The sequence below is a fragment of the Danio rerio genome, chromosome 25, assembly GCF_052040795.2.
Source record: "Danio rerio strain M-AB ecotype USA chromosome 25, GRCz13ab, whole genome shotgun sequence".
NCBI classification, from domain to species: Eukaryota; Metazoa; Chordata; class Actinopteri; order Cypriniformes; family Danionidae; genus Danio; species Danio rerio.
Genome location: NC_141045.1, coordinates 3952501 through 3975000, shown reverse-complemented (window position 1 = coordinate 3975000; position 22500 = coordinate 3952501). Strand labels below are relative to the sequence as shown.

Genomic DNA, 22500 nt, shown 5'->3' with positions numbered 1-22500 from the left:
AGCTGCTATTATATCGTTGCTAGGTTAGTCTGTTTTGTTGCTATGGAGTTGATTGACAGCTTAGACTGATGATGTATCAAAGCTTCTTGCCAGTATGAACAGTTAAAAACAACCCCCATGTCTCTATCACACTGCAGCATGACAATATCAGTCTGAACCTCTTTAATGGCAGTCTATGGGACAGTTGCTAGGGTGCAGTATCTGGTTGTTAGGGTGTGGCTAGAAAGTTAAAAGGCCATCAGTGATTGGCTGCTGGCTAGACTGAGTTAAATGAGCTCAATCATTAGTCTGTAGGACAGTCTGATGCAGAGTTATGAGCTCACAAAGTTTGATCCCATGTAAAGTCAATGAGAGTATTTTGCAATGGAAGTCTATGGGACGGTTTCTAGGGTCCAAAAGTGGTTGCTAGGGCGTGGCCAGAAAGTTTAAAGGTGGTCAGTCATTGGCAGTTTGATAGTCTGAGTTAAATGAGCCCAGTTAGAAGTCTGTGTGACATTCTGATGCGGAGTTATGAGGTCACAAAGTTTGAACCAATGTTACGTCTATGGGATTTTTCCGACGGTCCCGGGACGTTTTTCGGAAAACCGAAAGTCGGATCAGTCGGAAAGGATATAGCAACTCGAGTCAGAATAGTTCGGAGGTCTGACCCGAGTTTGATGGTCATAGCTTGAAAGGCCTAGGACGAGATAGAGTTTAATTTTTAGTCTCAGAAGAAGAATAATAATATTAATAATAATAAGTTTAATAGGATAACAGTAGTCTGGCTTGCTACACAAGCCAGCCTAATAATAACTAGACAGTAAAGTTCGTCGAGACAAACTTTGAGGCTGGCTTGACAAAGCCTGTTGGTAATAGTTTATTTAGTTTAAAAATAGTTTGAAAAAGTATAAGTAGCATGTTATTAGCATGATTCTAGCATGAATTAGCATGATTCTAGCATGTATTAGCATGTTATTAGCATGAGTGTAGTACAAATTAGCATGTTATTAGCATGATTCTAGTATAAATTAGCATGTTATTAGCATGATTCTAGCATGAATAAGCATGTTACTAGCATGATTCTAGAATAAATTAGCATGTCACTAGCATGATTCTAGTATAAATTAGCATGCTACTAGCATGATTCTAGCATGAATTAGCATGTTACTAGTATGATTCTAGCATGAATTAGCATGTTACTAGCATGATTCTAGCATGCATTAGCATGTTACTAGCATGATTCTAGTATGAATTAGCCTGTTACTAGCATGATTCTAGTATGAATTAGCATGTTATTAGCATGATTCTAGCATGAATTAGCATGTCATTAGCATGATTATAGTATGAATTAACATGTTACTAGCATGATTCTAGCGTGAATTAGCATGTTATTAGCATGATTCTAGCATGCATTAGCATGTTACTAGCATGATTCTAGTATGAATTAGCATGTTACTAGCATGATTCTAGTAAAATTTAGCATGTTACTAGCATGATTCTAGCTTGAATTAACATGTTACTAGCATGATTCTAGCATGAATTAGCATGTTATTAGCAAGATTCTATTATAAATTAGCATGTTATGAGCATGATTGTAGTATGAATTAGCATGTTATTAGCATGATTATAGTATGAATTAACATGTTACTAGCATGATTCTAGCGTGAATTAGCATGTTATTAGCATGATTCTAGCATGCATTAGCATGTTACTAGCATGATTCTAGTATGAATTAGCATGTTACTAGCATGATTCTAGTAAAATTTAGCATGTTACTAGCATGATTCTAGCTTGAATTAACATGTTACTAGCATGATTCTAGCATGAATTAGCATGTTATTAGCAAGATTCTATTATAAATTAGCATGTTATGAGCATGATTGTAGTATGAATTAGCATGTTACTAGAATGATTCTAGTATGAATTAGCATGTCACATAGCATGATTAGGTGGTTGCTAGGGTATTCTGAGTGGTTACTAAGTCGTTGCTAGGCAGTTGCTGGGGTGTCCTGAGTGGTTGCTAGGTGGTTGCTAAGGTGTTGCTAGGCGGTTGCTAGGGTGTTCTGAGTGGTTGCTAGGTGGTTGCTAAGGTGTTGCTAGGTGGTTGCTAAGGTGTCCTAAGTGGTTGCTAGGTAGTTGCTAGGGTATTCTGAGTGGTTGCTAAGGCGTTGCTAGGGGGTTGCTAGGGTGTCCTGAGTGGTTGCTAGGTGGTTGCTAAGGCATCGCTAGGTGGTTGCTAGGGTGTCCTGAGTGGTTGCTAGGTGGTTGCTAAGGCGTTGCTAGGCAGTTGCTAGGGTGTTCTGAGTGGTTGCTAGGTGGTTGCTAAGGTGTTGCTAGGTGGTTGCTAAGGTGTCCCAAGTGGTTGCTAGGTGGTTGCTAAGGTGTTGCTAGGTGGTTGCTAAGGTATTCTAATTGGTTGCTAAGGTGTTGCTAGGCGGTTGCTAGGGTGTCCTGAGTGGTCGCTAGGCCCTTACTAAGGCATTACTAGGCCGTTGCTAGGCGGTTGCTAGGGTAATTTGGGTGGTTGCTAGGCAGTTGCTAGGGTACCCTGGGTGGTTACTAGGCAAGCCTCACATACATGCTTGATAAAACATTTAAACTAAGTAAGCATGTCTAGCAAGTTACAGTACTTGGCTAGTCAATATTAGCATGTAGCTAATCACTGCTAGCATGTGTAGCATATAGGAAGTTCCGTTTGCTAGCATGAGTCAAACGAGCCAATCTCCAAGTCTCTACGATGTTCGGATGCTGAGATATAGCTGTTGATGAATGGTTGCTAGGGTACTTTGTTTTGTTGCTATGGGCGAGGTTACAAAGTGCACTTGAATGTGGTTGGCTGTCTAAGTCAAATGAACCAACCCCCATGTCTCTATGACACTGCTATGCAAAGATATGCATCTTGGCCTATTTTAATGGAAGTCTATGGAATCAATTTGGGGGCGTGGCTTGTGAGCTTCATTATCATATTGAGATGCTCATTGGTTGTCTGAGTCAGATGAACCATCCCCCAAGTCAATAGGACAATGCTAAGCAAAGATATGCATGTAGGCCAGTTATTAACATCAGTCTAGTATGAATTAGCATGTTACTAGCATGATTCTAGTACAAATTAGCATGTCATTAGCATGTTTCCAGTATGAGTTAGCATGTCATTAGCATGATTAGCATATGAGTAGCATGTTGCTAGCATGATTGGCATGTCATTAGCATGTTAGAATTATAAGCATTTGATAGCACAGCTAATTACTGTCTATAGGACAGTTGCTAGGGTGCAGTATGTGGTAGTTAGGGGTGTGGCTAGAAAGTTAAAAGGCCATCAGTGATTGGCTGCTGGCTAGACTGAGTTAAATGAGCTCAGCCATTAGTCTCTATGACAGTCTGATGCTGAGTTATGAGCTCACAAAGTTTGATCCCATGTAAAGTCAATGAGAGTCTTTTGTAATAGAAGTCTACGGGACAGTTGCTAGGGTGCAGTATGTGGTAGTTAGGGGTGTGGCTAGAAAGTTAAAACCTCATCAGTTATTGTCAGATTGGTAGTCGGAGTTAAATGAGCTCAGCCATAAGTCTGTAGGACAGTCTGATGCAGAGTTATGAGCTCACAAAGTTTGATCCCATGTTAAGTCAATGAGAGTCTTTTGTAATGGAAGTCTACGGGACAGTTGCTAGGGTGCAGTATGTGGTAGTTAGGGGTGTGGCTACAAAGTTAAAAGCTCATCAGTTATTGGCAGATTGGTAGTCAGAGTTAAATGAGCTCAGCCATTAGTCTGTAGGATAGTCTGTTTCAGAGTTATTAGCTCACAAAGTTTGATCCCATGTAAAGTCAATGAGAGTCTTTGTAATGGAAGTCTATGGGACAGTTGCTAGGGTGCAGTATGTGGTAGTTTGGGGTGTGGCTAGAAAGTTAAAAGCTCATCAGTTATTGGCAGTTTGGTATTCGGAGTTAAATGAGCTCAGCCATTAGTCTGTAGGATAGTCTGATTCATAGTTATGAGCTCACAAAGTTTGATCCCATGTTAAGTCAATGAGAGTCTATTGAATGGAAGTCTATGGGACAGTTACTAGGGTCCAAAAGTGGTTGCTAGGGCGTGGCTAGAAAGTTTAAAGGTGATCAGTCATTGGCAGTTTGATAGTCTGAGTTAAATGAGCTCAGTTAGAAGTCTGTGCAACAGTCTGACGCAGAGTTATAAGGGCACAAAGTTTGATCCAATGTTAAGTCTATGGGATTTTTCCGACAGTCCCGGGACGTTTTTCGGAAAACCGAAAGTCGGATCAGTCGGAAAAGATATAGCATAAAGAGTCAGACCAGTTTGGAGGTCTGGTGTGAGTTTGGTGGTAATAGTTTGAAAGTTCAAGGAGCAGATAGATTTTGAATTTTAGTCTCAGAAGAAGAATAAATAAAAACTAGAACCTAAAGTTCGTTGACGAACTTTGATGTTGGCTTGAGAAAGCCAACGTGACTGCGCCGGGGACTCAAAGGCAGTTGGCAGGAAGCACAGCGGTTGATAAGTGGTTGCTAGGCGGTTGCTAAGGTGTAGCTAAGGCATTCCTAGGTAGTTGCTAGGGTGTTCTGAGTGGTTTCTAGGCTGTTGCTAGGGTCCACTGGACTGTTAATCGGAAGGCCTCATTTACATTTTTGATCAAATCGAGAAAGAGAGAGAGAGAGAGAGAGAGAGAGAGAGGACTGATTTGTTCAGGTTGTTTAATGCAGATCACTATAGTATAGTTAGTATTTATAGTATATATTATAATCTGAACAAAATTACATTATAATAAATATCATATAAAGAAAAATATTAAATTAAAATACTAATGAAACAATAGCACATGCATTTAGTTAATTTGTCTTTTATTTAATCAGTCTTATAATTTTTGCAGTTAATATAGAGTACAGTCAATTTACAGTAATTTGCAGCATTATATATATAGTTATAGTTATATAGTTATATACAGTTTACAGGAAGAAAATCGCATTAAATACAATATTATAGGACGTCTTCATCACGTGGTTAATTCTGACCAATGACGTTGTTCCACCCCACTGGCCACTAACACAATGTTATAATCGTAATATTGAGTTGTCATCACCTGGGTGATTTTATTTTTTTTTTGGTACAGCATAGGCCAAAAGCTTGGCTTTCATTGTCATTATCACAAGTGAGGAGAAGGCTCTTTTGCGGCACAGAATATTGTTTTGAAAGAAATATCTGAAGTAAACTTATGTTTTTGCTAACATAAAAGGGGGATTAAGAAATAATCCTTATAACCCTAACCATAAATGTGTGTATGTGTTATATATGTATATATGTATATATGTATGTATATATATATATATATATATATATATATATATATATATATATATATATATATATATATATATATATATATATATATATATATATATACATACATATATACAGTTGAAGTCAGAATTATTAACCCCCTTTTGATTTTTTTTTCTCCCTTTTTTAAATATTTCCCAAATTATGTTTAACAGAGCAAGGAAATTTTCACTGTATGTCTGATAATAGTTTTTCTTCTTGAGAAAGTCTTATTTGTTTTATTTCGGCTAGAATAAAAGCAGTTATTAATTATTTAAAAACTATTTTTGGGACACAATTATTTGCCCCTTTAAGCAATTTTTTTTTGATAGTCTACAGAACAAACCATCGTTATACAATAACTTGCCTAATTACCCTAACCTGCCTAGTTCACCTTATTAACCTAGTTAAGGCTTTAAATGTCACTTTAAGCTGTATAGAAGTGTCTTGAAAAATATCAAGTCAAATATTATTTACTGTCATCATGGCAAAGATAAAATAAAGAAGTTATTAGAAATGAGTTATTAAAACTATTATGCTTAGAAATGTGCTGAAACAATCTTCCCTCCATTAAACAGAAATTGGGGAAAAAATAAACAGGGGAGCTAATAATTCTGACTTCAACTGTATGTATATATATGTATATACACACACTTTATTTTCACTGTTTGTAAATAATTGTTCTTAACATTTTTGCTTTAAAACATTATAATACTGTTTGGATTTCCCCCCCATAATAATAAATTGTGAACATTGCAGTGTAAATTGCAATCCAGATGTTATAGAGAGAAATTGATGCAGCAACAGCAGAGCATATTAAGGGGATATAAAAAATCTTCATACATTGTATGTATATATATTCACTATTTTAAAATACATTTTCTTTGCTGTGTGTTTTTATTGGTTATGATGCTGTTTGGATGTTTTATTTTTGCACAATAAATAAAATGTGATTTAAAAAGTGCAAACATTGTCTTTGTTAGAATTTACACGTGATTACAACGGTATAAAGACGTTCAGGTCCGACCGGACCGAATGGAAAGAAATTGTAGGTTTTGAAGATGGATTATTAGTTTTGTGGCAAGGACATAGCTGTTTTTAGAGGGTTAAAATACAGATTAAAAATAAAGTTAGAAGGATTTTATATTAAATATGTTTATTGTATAATACGTGAATGTTCGCATGGCTTTCATTTTCATTATCACAAGTAGAGGAGTCAGCACGGATAACTCCGGATATCTCCGCCTCTTAAAGGAGCAGTGCCTCTTAAAGGGCCAGTACTAAATTACAAAGGGCTCAAAAATGGTTCTCTGGCGCCATCTCGTGGACACTCTGACAAGCTTTTTGTTTGAATGTTACAAATTTAATATAAAAAAAAATATTTATAGGAAAACTGTTATTTATAATTACACCAAATAAATATGACAATTATCAGTAATTTCAAACACATCTTTTGGCCAAATTTGAGGATTGTATACTTTTTTATATGCCCCAAATACTCGATACAATTTTTTAATAAAAAAAATTTTAATTAAAAAACTACAAATCTTATCGGCATGAGGACATACAGCAACCATCTCATGAGCAGTAGGCAGCTTTTGACCAAATTTGGGGCTTGTAGCATCTAAGCCCTGGGAGGAGAAGCGATTGCTTTTTTTTGGTCAGAAGCCGGAATAATAATAATAATAAGAATAATAATAAGAATAAGTTTAAGTAGCATTACAGTATGTTGGCTTTCTCAAGCCAACATAATAATAATAAGTTTAAATAGGATAACAGTAGGTTGGCTTTGACAAGCCAGCCTAACTAGATTATTAAAGTTCGTCGAGACAAACTTTAGGCTGGCTTGAGAAAGCTTTAATTTTTAAGTTTTAAAGCAGTTTTAAGTTAAAAGTAGCTTAAAGTTTTAAAGCAGTTTAAAGTAGTTTAAAGTTTTAAAGCAGTTTAAAGTTTAAAGTAGCTTAAAGTTTTAAAGCAGTTTTAAGTTTAAAGTAGCTTAGTCTTAAAGCAGTTTTAGGTTTAAAGTAGTTTAAAGTTTACCATGATTCTAGCATGAATTACCATGTTGTTAGCATGATTCTAGCATGAATTAGCATGTTACTAGCACGATTCTAGCATGTATTAGCATGTTATTAGCATGATTCTAGCATGAATTATCATGATTCTAGCATGAATTAGCATGTTACTAGCATGATTCTACCATGAATTAGCATGTTACTAGCATGATTCTAGCACGAATTAGCATGTTGTTAGCATGATTCTAGCATGAATTAGCATATTACTAGCATGATTCTAGGATGATATAGCATGATTCTAGAATTAATTAGCATGTTACTAGCATGATTCTAGCATAAATTTGCATGATTCAAGCATGAACTAGCATGATTCTAGCATGAATTAGCATGTTATTAGCATGATTCTAGCAAAAATTAGCATGATTCTAGCATGAATTAGCATGAATTAGCATGTTGTTAGCATGATTGTAGCATGACTTAGCATTCTATCAGCATGATTCTAGCACAGATTAGCATGCTACTAGCATGCATTAGCATGATTCTACCATGAATTAGCATGTTACTAGCATGATTCTAGCATTAATTAGCATGATTCTAGCATGAATTAGCATGTTGTTAGCATGATTCTAGCATGACTTAGCATGCTACTAGAATGATTCTAACATGAATTAGCATGTTATTAGCATGATTCTAGCATGGATTAGCATGCTACTAGCATGATTCTAGCATGAATTAGCATGTTACTAACATGATTCTAGCATGAATTAGCATGATTCTAGCATGAATTAGCATGTTACTAGCATGATTCTAGCATGAATTAGCATGTTAATAGCATGATTCTAGCATGAATAAGAATGTTGTTAGCATGACTCTAGCATGACTTAGCATGCTATTAGCATGTTTTTATCATAGATTAGCATGCTACTAGCATAGTTCTAGCATGAATTGGCATGTTACTAGCATGATTCTAGCATGAATTAGCATGATTCTAGCATGAAGTGGCATGTTATTAGCATGTTTCTAGCATGAATTAGCATGATTCTAGCATGAATTAGCATGTTATTAGCATGATTCTAGCATGGATTAGCATGACTCTAGCATGAATTAGCAAGTTACTAGCATGAATTAGCATGAATCTAGCATGACTTAGCATGTTACTAGCATGATTCTAACATTATTTAGCATGTTCCTAGCATGATAGATAGATTAAAACAGTTTGAAGATAGATAGATAGGTAGATAGATAGATAGATAGATAGATGATAGATAGATAGATAGATAGATAGATAGATAGATAGATAGATAGATAGATAGATAGATAGATAGATAGATAGATAGATAGATAGATAGATAGATAGATAGATAGATAGATAAAAACATTTTGTAGATAGATAGATAGATAGATAGATAGATAGATAGATAGATAGATAGATAGATAGATAGATAGATAGATAGATAGATAGATAGATTAAAACAGTTTGAAGATAGATAGATAGATAGATAGATAGATAGATAGATAGATAGATAGATAGATAGATAGATAGATAGATAGATAGATAGATAGATAGATAGATAGATTAAAACAGTTTGAAGATAGATAGATAGATAGATAGATAGATAGATAGATAGATAGATAGATAGATAGATAGATAGATAGATTAAAACAGTTTGAAGATAGATAGATAGATAGATAGATAGATAGATAGATAGATAGATAGATAGATAGATAGATAGATAGATAGATAGATAGATAGATAGATAGATAGATAGATAGATAGATAGATAGATAGATTAAAACAGTTTGAAGATAGATAGATAGATAGATAGATAGATAGATAGATAGATAGATAGATAGATAGATAGATAGATAGATAGATAGATAGATAGATAGATAGATTAAAACAGTTTGAAGATAGATAGATAGATAGATAGATAGATAGATAGATAGATAGATAGATAGATAGATAGATAGATAGATAGATAGATAGATAGATAGATAGATAGATAGATAGATTAAAACAGTTTGAAGATAGATAGATAGATAGATAGATAGATAGATAGATAGATAGATAGATAGATAGATAGATAGATAGATAGATAGATAGATAGATAGATAGATAGATAGATTAAAACAGTTTGAAGATAGATAGATAGATAGATAGATAGATAGATAGATAGATAGATAGATAGATAGATAGATAGATAGATAGATAGATAGATAGATAGATTAAAACAGTTTGAAGATAGATAGATAGATAGATAGATAGATAGATAGATAGATAGATAGATAGATAGATAGATAGATAGATAGATAGATAGATAGATAGATAGATAGATTAAAACAGTTTGAAGATAGATAGATAGATAGATAGATAGATAGATAGATAGATAGATAGATAGATAGATAGATAGATAGATAGATAGATAGATAGATAGATAGATAGATAGATAGATAGATAGATTAAAACAGTTTGAAGATAGATAGATAGATAGATAGATAGATAGATAGATAGATAGATAGATAGATAGATAGATAGATAGATAGATAGATAGATAGATAGATAGATAGATAGATATAGATAGATAGATAGATAGATAGATAGATAGATAGATAGATAGATAGATAGATAGATAGATTAAAACAGTTTGAAGATAGATAGATAGATAGATAGATAGATAGATAGATAGATAGATAGATAGATAGATAGATAGATAGATAGATAGATAGATAGATAGATAGATAGATAGATAGATAGATTAAAACAGTTTGAAGATAGATAGATAGATAGATAGATAGATAGATAGATAGATAGATAGATAGATAGATAGATAGATAGATAGATAGATAGATAGATTAAAACAGTTTGAAGATAGATAGATAGATAGATAGATAGATAGATAGATAGATAGATAGATAGATAGATAGATAGATAGATAGATAGATAGATAGATAGATAGATAGATAGATAGATTAAAACAGTTTGAAGATAGATAGATATATATATATATAGATATATAGATAGATAGATAGATAGATAGATAGATAGATAGATAGATAGATAGATAGATAGATAGATAGATAGATAAAAACAGTTTGATGATAGATAGATAGATAGATAGATAGATAGATAGATAGATAGATAGATAGATAGATAGATAGATAGATAGATAGATAGATAGATAGATAGATAGATAGATAGATAGATAGATAGATAGATAGATAGATTAAAACAGTTTGAAGATATATAGATAGATAGATAGATAGATAGATAGATAGATAGATAGATAGATAGATAGATAGATAGATAGATAGATAGATAGATAGATAGATAGATAGATAGATAGATAGATAGAATAGTAGTTTATAGGTAGATAGAGATAGATAGATAGATAGATAGATAGATAGATAGATAGATAGATAGATAGATAGATAGATAGATAGATAGATAGATAGATAGATAGATAGATAGATAGATAGAATAAAGTAGTTTATAGGTAGATAGATAGATAGATAGATAGATAGATAGATAGATAGATAGATAGATAGATAGATAGATAGATAGATAGATAGATAGATAGATAGATAGATAGATAGATAAAAACAGTTTGATGATAGATAGATAGATAGATAGATAGATAGATAGATAGATAGATAGATAGATAGATAGATAGATAGATAGATAGAATAAAGTAGTTTATAGGTAGATAGATATAGATAGATAGATAGATAGATAGATAGATAGATAGATAGATAGATAGATAGATAGATAGATAGATAGATAGATAGATAGATAGATAGATAGATAGATAGATAGATAGATAGATAGATAGATAGATTAAAACAGTTTGAAGATAGATAGATAGATAGATAGATAGATAGATAGATAGATAGATAGATAGATAGATAGATAGATAGATAGATAGATAGATAGATAGATAGATAGATAGATAGATAAATAGATAGATAGATAGATAGATAGATAGATAGATAGATAGATAGATAGATAGATAGATAGATTAAAACAGTTTGAAGATAGATAGATAGATAGATAGATAGATAGATAGATAGATAGATAGATAGATAGATAGATAGATAGATAGATAGATAGATAGATAGATAGATAGATAGATTAAAACAGTTTGAAGATAGATAGATAGATAGATAGATAGATAGATAGATAGATAGATAGATAGATAGATAGATAGATAGATAGATAGATAGATAGATATAGATAGATAGATAGATAGATAGATAGATAGATAGATAGATAGATAGATAGATAGATAGATAGATAGATAGATAGATAGATTAAAACAGTTTGAAGATAGATAGATAGATAGATAGATAGATAGATAGATAGATAGATAGATAGATAGATAGATAGATAGATAGATAGATAGATAGATAGATAGATAGATAGATAGATTAAAACAGTTTGAAGATAGATAGATAGATAGATAGATAGATAGATAGATAGATAGATAGATAGATAGATAGATAGATAGATAGATAGATAGATAGATAGATAGATTAAAACAGTTTGAAGATAGATATATATATATATAGATAGATAGATAGATAGATAGATAGATAGATAGATAGATAGATAGATAGATAGATAGATAGATAGATAGATAGATAGATAGATAAAAACAGTTTGATGATAGATAGATAGATAGATAGATAGATAGATAGATAGATAGATAGATAGATAGATAGATAGATAGATAGATAGATAGATAGATAGATAGATTAAAACAGTTTGAAGATATATAGATAGATAGATAGATAGATAGATAGATAGATAGATAGATAGATAGATAGATAGATAGATAGATAGATAGATAGATAGATAGATAGATAGATAGATAGATAGATAGATAGAATAGTAGTTTATAGGTAGATAGAGATAGATAGATAGATAGATAGATAGATAGATAGATAGATAGATAGATAGATAGATAGATAGATAGATAGATAGATAGATAGATAGATAGATAGATAGATAGATAGATAAAAACAGTTTGATGATAGATAGATAGATAGATAGATAGATAGATAGATAGATAGATAGATAGATAGATAGATAGATAGATAGATAGATAGATAGATAGATAGATAGATAGATAGAATAAAGTAGTTTATAGGTAGATAGATATAGATAGATAGATAGATAGATAGATAGATAGATAGATAGATAGATAGATAGATAGATAGATAGATAGATAGATAGATAGATAGATAGATTAAAACAGTTTGAAGATAGATAGATAGATAGATAGATAGATAGATAGATAGATAGATAGATAGATAGATAGATAGATAGATAGATAGATAGATAGATAGATAGATAGATAGATAGATAGATAGATAGATTAAAACAGTTTGAAGATAGATAGATAGATAGATAGATAGATAGATAGATAGATAGATAGATAGATAGATAGATAGATAGATAGATAGATAGATAGATAGATAGATAGATAGATAGATAGATTAAAACAGTTTGAAGATAGATAGATAGATAGATAGATAGATAGATAGATAGATAGATAGATAGATAGATAGATAGATAGATAGATAGATAGATAGATAGATAGATAGATAGATAGATATAGATAGATAGATAGATAGATAGATAGATAGATAGATAGATAGATAGATAGATTAAAACAGTTTGAAGATAGATAGATAGATAGATAGATAGATAGATAGATAGATAGATAGATAGATAGATAGATAGATAGATAGATAGATAGATAGATAGATAGATAGATAGATAGATAGATTAAAACAGTTTGAAGATAGATAGATAGATAGATAGATAGATAGATAGATAGATAGATAGATAGATAGATAGATAGATAGATAGATTAAAACAGTTTGAAGATAGATATATATATATATATATAGATAGATAGATAGATAGATAGATAGATAGATAGATAGATAGATAGATAGATAGATAGATAGATAGATAGATAGATAAAACAGTTTGATGATAGATAGATAGATAGATAGATAGATAGATAGATAGATAGATAGATAGATAGATAGATAGATAGATAGATAGATAGATAGATAGATAGATAGATAGATTAAAACAGTTTGAAGATATATAGATAGATAGATAGATAGATAGATAGATAGATAGATAGATAGATAGATAGATAGATAGATAGATAGATAGATAGATAGATAGATAGATAGATAGATAGATAGAATAGTAGTTTATAGGTAGATAGAGATAGATAGATAGATAGATAGATAGATAGATAGATAGATAGATAGATAGATAGATAGATAGATAGATAGATAGATAGATAGATAGATAGATAGATAGATAGATAGATAGAATAAAGTAGTTTATAGGTAGATAGATAGATAGATAGATAGATAGATAGATAGATAGATAGATAGATAGATAGATAGATAGATAGATAGATAGATAGATAGATAGATAGATAGATAGATAGATAGATAGATAGATAAAAACAGTTTGATGATAGATAGATAGATAGATAGATAGATAGATAGATAGATAGATAGATAGATAGATAGATAGATAGATAGATAGATAGATAGAATAAAGTAGTTTATAGGTAGATAGATATAGATAGATAGATAGATAGATAGATAGATAGATAGATAGATAGATAGATAGATAGATGATAGATAGATAGATAGATAGATAGATAGATAGATAGATAGATAGATAGATAGATAGATAGATAGATAGATAGATAGAATAAAGTAGTTTATAGATAGATAGATAGATAGATAGATAGATAGATAGATAGATAGATAGATAGATAGATAGATAGATAGATAGATAGATAGATAGATAGATAGATAGATAGATAGATGATAGATAAAAGCAGTTTGAAAAAGGATAGATAGATAGTTTTGAGGTCACAAAGTTAGATGTATTGTTAAGTCAATGACAGTATTTTGCAATGGAAGTCTATGGGACATTTGTTGCTAGGGTGTAGTATCTGGTTGTTAGGGTGTGGCTAGAAAGTTAAAAGCTCATCAGTTATTGGCAGTTTGGTAGTCTGAGTTAAATGAGCTCAGCCATTAGTCTGTATGACAGTCTGATGCAGAGTTATGAGCTCACAAAGTTTGATCCTATGTTAAGTCAATGAGAGTCTTTTGAAAGGAAGTCTATGGGACAGTTTCTAGGGTCCAAAAGTGGTTGCTAGGGCGTGGCCAAAAAGTTAAAAGCTTATCAGTTATTGGCAGTTAGGTAGTCTGAGTTAAATGAGCCCAGTTAGAAGTCTGTGCGACAGTCTGATGCAGAGTTATGAAGTCACAAAGTTTGGTCCAATGTTAAGTCTATGGGATTTTTCCGACGGTCCCGGGACGTTTTTCGGAAAATCGAAAGTCGGATCAGTCGGAAAAGATATGGCATACCGAGTCAGAATAGTTTGGAGGTCTGGTGTGAGTTTGGTGGTCATAGCTCGAAAGCTCTAGGAGGAGATAGATTTTGAATTTTAGTCTCAGAAGAAGAAGAAGAATAACTAGATTCTTAAAGTTTGAGAACAAACTTTGAGGCTGGCTTGTGAAAGCCTGACGGTAATAGTTTATTTAGTTTAAACAGTTTTTAAAAGTATGAAAATATAGATAGATAGATAGATAGATAGATAGATAGATAGATAGATAGATACATAGATAGATAGATAGATAGATAGATAGATAGGTAGGTAGATTAGCATGTTATTACCATGATTTTAACGTGAAATAGCATGTTGTTAGCATGATTCTAGCATGAATTAGCATGTTACTAGCATGATTTTAGCATGAATTAGCATGTTGTTAGCATGATTTTAGCATGAATTAGCATGTTACTAGCATGATTTTAGCAATAATTAGCATGTTGTTAGCATGATTTTAACATGAATTAGCATGTTGTTAGCACGATTATAGCATGAATTAGCATGTTACTAGCATGATTCTAGCATGAATTAGCATGTTACTAGCATGATTTTAGCATGAATTAGCACAATTCTAGCATGAATTAGCATGTTGTTAGCATGATTCTAGCATGAATTAGCATGTTGTTAGCATGATTCTAGCATGATTTAGCATGTTACTAGCAAGATTCTAGCATGAATTAGCATGCTACTAGCATGATTCTAGCATAAATTAGCATGTTGTTAGCATGCTTCTAGCATGAATTAGCATGTTACTAGCATGATTCTAGCATGAATTAGCATGTTGTTAGCATGATTCTAACATGAATTAGCATGTTACTAGCATGATTCTAGCATGAATTAGCATGTTGTTGGCATGATTCTAGCATGAATTAGCATTTCACTAGCATGATTCTAGCATGAATTAGCATGTTGTTAGCATGATTCTAGCATGAATTAGCATGTTGTTAGCATGATTCTAGCATGAATTAGCATGTTGTTAGCATGATTCTAGCATGATTTAGCATGTTACTAGCAAGATTCTAGCATGAATTAGCATGCTACTAGCATGATTCTAGCATAAATTAGCATGTTGTTAGCATGCTTCTAGCATGAATTAGCATGTTACTAGCATGATTCTAGCACGAATTAGCATGTTGTTAGCATGATTCTAACATGAATTAGCATGTTACTAGCATGATTCTAGCATGAATTAGCATGTTGTTAGCATGATTCTAGCATGAATTAGCATGTTGTTAGCATGATTCTAGCATGAATTAGCATGTTGTTAGCATGATTCTAGCATGAATTAGCATGTTACTAGCATGATTCTAGCATGAATTAGCATGTTGTTAGCATGATTCTAGCATGAATTAGCATGTTACTAGCATGATTCTAGCATGAATAAGCATGTTGTTAGCATGATTCTAGCATGAATTAGCATGTTACTAGCATGATTCTAGCATGAATTAGCATGTTGTTAGCACGATGCTAGCATGAATTAGCATGATACTAGCATGATTCTAGCATGAATTAGCATGTTACCAGCATGAATCTAGCATGAATTAGCATGTTGTTAGCATGATTCTAGCATGGATTAGCATGTTACTAGCATGATTTTAGCATAAATTAGCATGATTCTAGCATGAATTAGCATGTTGTTAGCATGATTCTAGCATGAATTCGCATGTAACTAGCATGAATTAGCATGTTGTTAGCATGATGGATAGATAGATAGATAGATAGATAGATAGATAGATAGATAGATAGATAGATAGATAGATAGATAGATAGATAGATAGGTAGAGATAGATAGATAGATAGATAGATAGATAGATAGATAGATAGATAGATAGATAGATAGAGACAGACAGACAGACAGATAGATAGATAGATAGATAGATAGATAGATAGATAGATAGATAGATAGATAGATACATAGATAGGTAGAGGTAGATAGATAAAGGTAGATAGATAGATAGATAGATAGATAGATAGATAGATAGATAGATAGATAGATAGATAGATAGATAGATAGATAGATAGATAGATAGATAGATAGATAGATAGATAGATGGTGTAAGAGCATGAGTCAAACAAGCCAACCCCCGCCTCTCTACGATGTTCTGATGCTGAGATATAGCTGGTGCCATATCGTTGCTAGGTTAGTCTGTTTTGTTGCTATGGAGTTGATTGACAGCTTAGACTAATGATGTATCAAAGCTTCTTGCCAGTATGAACAGTTAAAAACAACCCCCATGTCTCTATCACACTGCAGCATGACAATATCAGTCTGAACCTCTTTAATGGCAGTCTATGGGACAGTTGCTAGGGTGCAGTATCTGGTTGTTAGGGTGTGGCTAGAAAGTTAAAAGGCCATCGGTGATTGGCTGCTGGCTAGACTGAGTTAAATGAGCCTAGCCATTAGTCTGTAGGACAGTCTGATGCAGAGTTATGAGCTCACAAAGTTTGATCCCATGTAAAGTCAATGAGAGTCTTTTGCAATGGAAGTCTATGGGACGGTTTCTAGGGTCCAAAAGTGGTTGCTAGGGCGTGGCCAGAAAGTTTAAAGGTGATCAGTCATTGGCAGTTTGATAGTCTGAGTTAAATGAGCCCAGTTAGAAGTCTGTGTGACATTCTGATGCGGAGTTATGAGGTCACAAAGTTTGATCCAATGTTACGTCTATGGGATTTTTCCGACGGTCCCGGGACGTTTTTCGGGAAACCGAAAGTCGGATCAGTCGGAAAGGATATAGCAACTCGAGTCAGAATAGTTCGGAGGTCTGACCCGAGTTTGATGGTCATAGCTTGAAAGGCCTAGGACGAGATAGAGTTTAATTTTTAGTCTCAGAAGAAGAATAATAAATATAATAATAAGTTTAATAGGATAACAGTAGTCTGGCTTGCTACACAAGCCAGCCTAATAATAATAACTAGATTCTTAAAGTTTGAGAACAAACTTTGAGGCTGGCTTGTGAAAGCCTGACGGTAATAGTTTATTTAGTTTAAACAGTTTTTAAAACTATGAAAAGATAGATAGATAGATAGATAGATAGATAGATAGATAGATAGATAGATAGATAGATAGATAGATAGATAGATAGATAGATAGATTAGCATGTTATTAGCATGATTCTAGCATGAATTAGCATGTTGTTAGCATGATTCTAGCATGAATTGGCATGTTACTAGCATGATTCTAGCATGAATTAGCATGTTGTTAGCATGATTCTAACATGAGTTAGCATGTTACTAACATGATTCTAGCATGAATTAGCATGATTCTAGCATGAATTAGCATGTTGTTAGCATGATTCTAGCATGAATTAGCATGTTACAAGCATGATTCTAGCATGAATTAGCATGTTGTTAGCATGATTTTAGCATGTGACTAGCATGACTCTAGCATGAATTAGCATGTGACTAGCACGACTCTAGCATGAATTAGCATGTAGTTAGCACGATTCTAGCATGAATTAGCATGTTACTAGCATGATTCTAGCATGAATAAGCATGTTGTTAGCACGATTCTAGCATTAATTAGCATGTTACTAGCATGATTCTAGCATGAATTAGCATGTTACTAGCGTGATTTTAGCATGAATTAACATGTTACTAGCATGATTCTAGCATGAATTAGCATGTTGTTAGCATGATTCTAGCATGAATTAGCATGTTACTACCATGATTCTAGCATAAATTAGCATGTTGCTAACATGATTCTAGCATGAATTAGCATGTTACTAGCATGATTCTAGCATGAATTAGCATGTTGTTAGCATGATTCTAGCATGAATTAGCATGTTACTAGCATGATTCTAGCATGAATTAGCATGTTGTTAGCATGATTCTAGCATAAATTAGCATGTTACTAGCATGAATTAGCATGTTGTTAGCATGATTCTAACATCAATTAGCATGTTACTAGCATGATTCTAGCATGAATTAGCATGTTGTTAGCATGATTCTTGCATGAATTAGCATGTTGTTGGCATGATTCTAGTATAAATTAGCATGTGACTAGCATGATTCTAGCATGATTTAGCATGTGACTAGCATGATTCTAGCATGAATTAGCATGTTGTTAGCATGATTCTAGTATGCATTAGCATGTGACTAGCATGATTCTAGCATGAATTAGCATGTTATTAGCATGATTCTAACATCAATTAGCATGTTACTAGCATGATTCTAGCATGAATTAGCATGTTGTTAGCACGATTCTAGCATTAATTAGCATGTTAATAGCATGATTCTAGCATGAATTAGCATGTTACTAGCGTGATTTTAGCATGAATTAACATGTTACTAGCATGATTCTAGCATGAATTAGCATGTTGTTAGCATGATTCTAGCATGAATTAGCATGTTACTACCATGATTCTAGCATAAATTAGCATGTTGCTAACATGATTCTAGCATGAATTAGCATGTTACTAGCATGATTCTAGCATGAATTAGCATGTTGTTAGCATGATTCTAGCATGAATTAGCATGTTACTAGCATGATTCTAGCATGAATTATCATGTTGTTAGCATGATTTTAGCATAAATTAGCATCTTACTAGCATGAATTAGCATGTTGTTAGCATGATTCTAACATCAATTAGCATGTTACTAGCATGATTCTAGCATGAATTAGCATGTTGTTAGCATGATTCTTGCATGAATTAGCATGTTGTTGGCATGATTCTAGTATAAATTAGCATGTGACTAGCATGATTCTAGCATGATTTAGCATGTGACTAGCATGATTCTAGCATGAATTAGCATGTTGTTAGCATGATTCTAGTATGCATTAGCATGTGACTAGCATGATTCTAGCATGAATTAGCATGTTATTAGCATGATTCTAACATCAATTAGCATGTTACTAGCATGATTCTAGCATGAATTAGCATGTTGTTAGCATGATTCTTGCATGAATTAGCATGTTGTTAGCATGATTCTAGTATAAATTAGCATGTTGTTAGCATGATTCTAGCATGAATTAGCATGTTACTAGCATGATTCTAGCATGAATTAGCATGTTGTTAGCATGATTTTAGCATGAATTAGCATGTTACTAGCATGATTCTAGCATGAATTAGCATGTTGTTAGCATGATTCTAACATCAATTAGCATGTTACTAGCATGATTTTAGCATGAATTAGCATGTTGTTAGCATGATTCTAGCATGAATTAGCATATGACTAGCATGATTCTAGCATGAATTAGCATGTAAGTAGCATGATTCTAGCATGAATTAGCATGTTGTTAGCATGATGGATAGATAGACAGATAGACAGACAGACAGATAGATAGATTAAAGTAGTTGATAGATAGATAGATAGATAGATAGATAGATAGATAGATAGATAGATAGATAGATAGATAGATAGATAGATAGATAGATAGATAGATAGATAGATAGATAGATAGATAGATAGATTAAAGCAGTTTATAGATAGATAGATAGATAGATAGATAGATAGATAGATAGATAGATAGATAGATAGATAGATAGATAGATAGATAGATAGATAGATAGATAGATAGATAGATAGATAGATAGATAGATTAAAGTAGTTGATAGATAGATAGATAGATAGATAGATAGATAGATAGATAGATAGATAGATAGATAGATAGATAGATAGATAGATAGATAGATAGATAGATAGATAGATAGATTAAAGCAGTTTATAGATAGATAGATAGATAGATAGATAGATAGATAGATAGATAGATAGATAGATAGATAGATAGATAGATAGATAGATAGATAGATAGATAGATGGTGTGCGAGCATGACTCAAACAAGCCAACCCCCGCCTCTCTACGATGTTCTGATGCTGAGATATAGCTGGTGCTATATCGTTGCTAGGTTAGTCTGTTTTGTTGCTATGGAGTTGATTGACAGCTTAGACTGATGATGTATCAAAGCTTCTTGACAGTATGAACAGTTAAAAACAACCCCCATGTCTCTATCACACTGCAGCATGACAATATCAGTCTGAACCTCTTTAATGGCAGTCTATGGGACAGTTGCTAGGGTGCAGTATCTGGTTGTTAGGGTGTGGCTAGAAAGTTAAAAGGCCATCAGTGATTGGCTGCTGGCTTGACTGAGTTAAATGAGCTCAGCCATTAGTCTGTAGGATAGTCTGATGCAGAGTTATGAGCTCACAAAGTTTGATCCAATGTAAAGTCAATGAGAGTTTTTTGCAATGGAAGTCTATGGGGCGGTTTCTAGGGTCCAAAAGTGGTTGCTAGGGCGTGGCCAGAAAGTTTAAAGGTGATCAGTCATTGGCAGTTTGATAGTCTGAGTTAAATGAGCCCAGTTAGAAGTCTGTGTGACATTCTGATGCGGAGTTATGAGGTCACAAAGTTTGATCCAATGTTACGTCTATGGGATTTTTCCGACGGTCCCGGGACGTTTTTCGGAAAACCGAAAGTCGGATCAGTCGGAAAAGATATAGCAACTCGAGTCAGAATAGGTCAGAGGTCTGACCCGAGTTTGATGGTCATAGCTTGAAAGGCCTAGGACGAGATACAGTTTAATTTTTAGTCTCAGAAGAAGAATAATAATAATATTAAGTTTAATAGGATAACAGTAGTCTGGCTTGCTACACAAGCCAGCCTAACTAGATTCTTAAAGTTTGAGAACAAACTTTGAGGCTGGCTTGTGAAAGCCTGACGGTAATAGTTTATTTAGTTTAAACAGTTTTAAAAAGTATGAAAAGATAGATAGATAGATAGATAGATAGATAGATAGATAGATAGATAGATAGATAGATAGATAGATAGATAGATAGATAGATAGATAGATTAGCATGTTATTAGCATGATTTTAACGTGAAATAGCATGTTGTTAGCATGATTCTAGCATGAATTAGCATGTACCTAGCATGATTTTAGCATGAATTAGCATGTTGTTAGCATGATTTTAGTATGAATTAGCATGTTATTAGCATGAATTAGCATGTTGTTAGCATGATTCTAGCATGTTGTTAGCACGATTCTAGCATGAATTAGCATGTTACTAGCATGATTCTAGCATGAATTAGCATGTACCTAGCATGATTTTAACATGAATTAGCATGTTACTAGCATGATTTTAGCATGAATTAACACGATTCTAGCATGAATTAGCATGTTGTTAGCATGATTCTAGCATGAATTAGCATGTTCTTAGCATGATTCTAGCATGAATTAGCATGTTACTAGCATGATTCTAGCATGAATTAGCATGTTACTAGCATGATTCTAGCATGAATTAGCATGTTGTTAGCATGCTTCTAGCATGAATTAGCATGTTACTAGCATGATTCTAGCATGATTCAGCAAGTTGTTAGCATGATTCTAGCATGAATTAGCATGTTGTTAGCATGCTTCTAGCATGAATTAGCATGTTACTAGCATGATTCTAGCATGAATTAGCATGTTGTTAGCATGATTCTAACAAGAATTAGCATGTTACTAGCATGATTCTAGCATGAATTAGCTTGTTGTTAGCATGATTCTAGCATGAATTAGCATGTTGTTAGCATGAGTCTAGTATGAATTAGCATGTTACTAGCATGATTCTAGCAAGAATTAGCATGTTGTTAGCATGATTCTAACATGAATTAGCATGTTACTAGCAGGAATCTAGCATGAATTAGCATGTTGTTAGCATCATTCTAGCATGAATTAGCATGTGACTAGCATGATTCTAGCATAAATTAGAATGTTGTTAGCATGATTCTAGTATGAATTAGCATGTGACTAGCATGATTCTAGCATGAATTAGC

General features: G+C 32.8%; 1 protein-coding gene and 1 long non-coding RNA gene across 12 annotated transcripts in view; both read right to left on the bottom strand.

Annotated features, from left to right (window-relative positions):
* LOC147837632 (uncharacterized) overlaps positions 1-3591 on the bottom strand; it is a 17287-nt gene extending 13696 nt beyond the window's left edge. The window contains exons 1-2 of the long non-coding RNA XR_015526135.1: positions 1788-3591; positions 794-1498 (exon numbers count right to left, since the gene is read on the bottom strand). This is a non-coding gene — a long non-coding RNA (uncharacterized LOC147837632). The remainder of the gene's footprint in view (positions 1-793; positions 1499-1787) is intronic.
* Positions 1-22500, bottom strand: part of rab3il1 (RAB3A interacting protein (rabin3)-like 1) — a 95128-nt gene that overhangs the window by 50934 nt on the left and 21694 nt on the right. The window lies entirely within an intron of this gene.